Genomic DNA, 3733 nt, shown 5'->3' with positions numbered 1-3733 from the left:
ATTACCGTATTCGTAATTACTCTTAAAGACATTTAAAGCGCACTGCAACGTCAAATCTCGCCATTTCTTGAAATCCATCCAGGACATCTGTAAGTTTGTGTCCAAAACAAGATACATAGCTGTGAATAGTGTTGGTGCGGAGAATTTCAACGACGAAGTCGCTAAATACCAAATGGGTCGCTATGTTAGCAATAATGAAGCAATTTGGTACATTTTTTCATTCACCATTCTTGGAAGACATCCCACTGTTATGCTCTCGGACGCACATACGGAGAATGGTCAAAGTGTATACTTCATAGCAGAGAACTCATTACAACGAGCTCGTCGACTACCATTTACAACACTGATCTTTTTTTAAAAAAATGTACCAGAATGATGACTTTTCCCGAACACTGCCGAACTCCGAAATGCCAAAATATCATACCTGGATTCAACTGGCGAAGGAATTTCAGCGATGGAAACATAGAAATTCCATTTCAGGTAACCTGCATGTATTTTCCACCCATGCGTTAGGTCGCGTTTACAGAGTCCACACAAACAACGACGATCGTCTCTGCGTTTGCTATTAACGTTCGTGCTCCAACATCATTCCAACATCTACTGCCTGTTAGTGGTGAACTTCGAATAAAATATTTTTGGGTTTTGGGCCACGTTATTATAAACTACTAAAGCAACTGTACTGCCGACGCTTCGACCGACTTGCTGCGGTCCTCTTTTTCGTACCCATCATCTTCTTCTTCTGAAGATGGTGGCTACGAAACTCATTGAAACGTTGCGACAAGACGACTTCACCTCTCGGCTGATCATCCGAGAGTATTTTATCATTGGAATACGCTGAGGACGCCTTCAATAACACATTTTCTTTTAATGTAATGTAGTTGATTTGTTTTGTAGAACTGAGGGTAGCTATATCGTTCGAAACCGGTTATTTAGTTAGAAATAAATGTCACTGCGGCAGATAATTGAAGTAATCTCCGAAAGTTCGACAATGAAGTCCCCATGTAAAATATTTGTAGTAACACTTTTCTCATCATAGCGAGTAGTCACGGCTATTACAAGTTAGCTGTTAGCTGCAAACGCAACGGGCAGCTCGAGAAACACCAGGTGCTACGGTCTACTTATAATACTCGTATTTCTGTTCCCGTTGCAATCGGAAGACGCTTAATCGGAGTGTGGCTCTGTCCTATGGCGGTGCTTTGCGTCCTTGCAGCGCAGATGCAGGTCGAGGACGTGGTATACGCTTACAAACGAGAGAGCACTTTTGCATGACTCGGTGAGAACTGCTTTGTCGGCAGCTGCCGGAGCGCCTTTACGGATGCAGGCAGGCGTAACAGACGCAGTGGCCGTGGAGCTATTGTCCGCGCATGGCTGGTTCATTAGCGCATTCGCTACGCTTAGCCGCACGATGATATGAGCTTTCTGCTCCTTGTCTGTCACTGGCTTGGCAATGAAAGCGAACTGGTCTGCCTCGGACAGGCAAACACTGTGGCCCTCAGTGACTGACGTAACCGCGAATCAAGCGATCAGTTGAGACACAGTGCTACTCTACTAACGATGTGTGTGTGCCTGTGTGTGTTCAGAGTTCAGGGGCGCTCAATGGCGAGGTTATCAGTGCTATAACAAATGATAAAAGAAACGAAGATACACTGGTGTCCAAAATTAAAGCAACAAACCGCTATTTCCGCATACTGTATCTAATACGCGGTTTTATCATACAAAATGGTGGGCAACGGCCTTGCCGCAGTGGTAACACCGTTTCCCGTCAGATCACCGAAGTTAAGCGCTGTCGGGCTGGGCTAGCACTTGGATGGGTGACCATCCGGTCTGCCGAGCGCTGTTGGCAAGCGGGGTGCACTCAGCCCTTGTGAGGCAAACTGAGGAGCTACTTGACTGAGAAGTAGCGGCTGCGGTCTCGGAAACTGACATACGCCCGGGAGAGTGGTGTGCTGACCACATGCCACTCCATATCCGCATCCAGTGACGTCTGTGGGCTGAGGATGACACGGCGGCCAGTCAGCACCTTTGGGCCTTCGTGGCCTGTGCGGGAGGAGTTAAGTTATCATACAAAATGTCAACAGATGTCCGTACAGTCGTGTTCTCCATGGAAGATGGAATTCCAGTCAATGGACAGCCACGTTAACGTGGACGTCAGGGCACCTATGAAACGGGGTAGCGTTTGCCAAGTAGTCCCACATCCACAATCGCTCTGTATAGACACAAACGGTGCAGTATGGCACAAAGAGAGACTGTCTACTGTAGGTGGCTATGGGAAGAATGAAAGTACGACAGTGGCCAACTGGAGGGACCCGAAGGCTTAATGTTGTGACATGGCAAGACAGCCAAGTCACAATGAGAGGAAGCCGAAAGGCACGCGCTTAAACTCACGCAGATTGGCGTGAGGTCTGGAACATTACAAGGAAATGAGAACTTAGAAAAACGGTCGCAGTTGCTGTAATACTTAACTTTAATCCATAATTGTAGAACATCTCTCTTGACGGTACATGTTATAACCACAATATAAAATATCAAGTGCTATGGTGCCTTGCTAGGTCGTAGCAAATGACGTAGCTGAAGGCTATGCTAACTATCGTCTCGGCAAATGAGAGCGTAGTTATCAGTGAACCTTTCCTAGCAAAGTCGGCTGTACAACTGGGGCGAGTGCTATGACGTCTCTCTAGACCTGCCGTGTGGTGGGGCTCGGTCTGCTATCACTGACAGTGGCGACACGCGGGTCCGACATATACAAATGGACCGCTGCCGATTTAAAGGCTACCACCTAGCAAGTGTGGTGTCTGGCGGTGACACCACACTTAATGTGGATCGTTCCTCGTTCTGTTTTTTCTTGAATGTGGCGACCATTTATAGAGACCGAAATAGTATCACGAAGACCAGCGCAGGGCCGGCCACGTGTGATATCAAAGAGAGAGGACCGTTATTTGGCTGTAAGGGCACGACGGAATCCCTTAATACTGCACACCAATTGGCATCTGATCTCGCAGCATCCACTGGACGTGTTGTATCGGGACAAACGGTGTACAGAAGGCTTCGGCAGAGTAGCCTGTATTGCCAGAGACCTTCTGTATGGGTACCTATGATGTGTCTTCACAGAAGGGAACGTCTAGAGTGGAGTCGTTAACATGTCACCTGGACGGTAGAACACAGGGCCAATGTTCTTTTCGCAGATGAGTCCCGATTTGGTCTGGAGAGTGAGTATCGGCGCATTCGCATCTGTAGGGAAAGAGTCCGATGTTGAGGAGAATCGTTAATGGTGTGGGCAGGACTTTGACTGCTCAAAGATCTCTTCATGAAATTGTTTGGATGAATCGACTAGGCTCAATTGCTGCCAGGTATCGCGACAAGATCTTGGGACATCGTCTGCGGTTGTTGCAAGGTGAAAAGGGCCCAGACTTCGTACTCATGGACGATTATGGTTGGTTGGTTTGTGGGATTGAAGGGACCAGACTGCTACGGCCATCGGTCCCTTTTCAAACACCCGCACAGAATAAAAACGAACAATGGAGACGACAAGAGACGACACAGGACAAGAAAGACTCAGACAGAGACCAGACAAAAGGAATTAAAATCACACAGAGTATGACAGTGGTTTGCCGATCATAGAGACACAAAAGGAAAAACTGACCACCCAGAAACACACTAAAAAGCCCAGTCTAAAATCGTAGGCCAAAGGCCAGAGACGAATATGCTCGACCTCATAGAGCATGAGTGGTTGACT

General features: G+C 47.4%; 1 pseudogene; it reads left to right on the top strand.

The window, feature by feature from the left end:
• The first annotated feature begins 1725 nt into the window (after positions 1–1725).
• Positions 1726–1843, top strand: LOC126458896 (5S ribosomal RNA; annotated as a pseudogene).
• The last annotated feature ends 1890 nt before the right edge of the window (positions 1844–3733 follow it).

The sequence above is a fragment of the Schistocerca serialis genome, chromosome 2, assembly GCF_023864345.2.
Source record: "Schistocerca serialis cubense isolate TAMUIC-IGC-003099 chromosome 2, iqSchSeri2.2, whole genome shotgun sequence".
In the NCBI taxonomy this organism is placed as follows: Eukaryota; Metazoa; Arthropoda; class Insecta; order Orthoptera; family Acrididae; genus Schistocerca; species Schistocerca serialis.
Note: the sequence above shows the minus strand (reverse complement) of the source record. Positions and strands in the feature narration are given on the sequence as shown.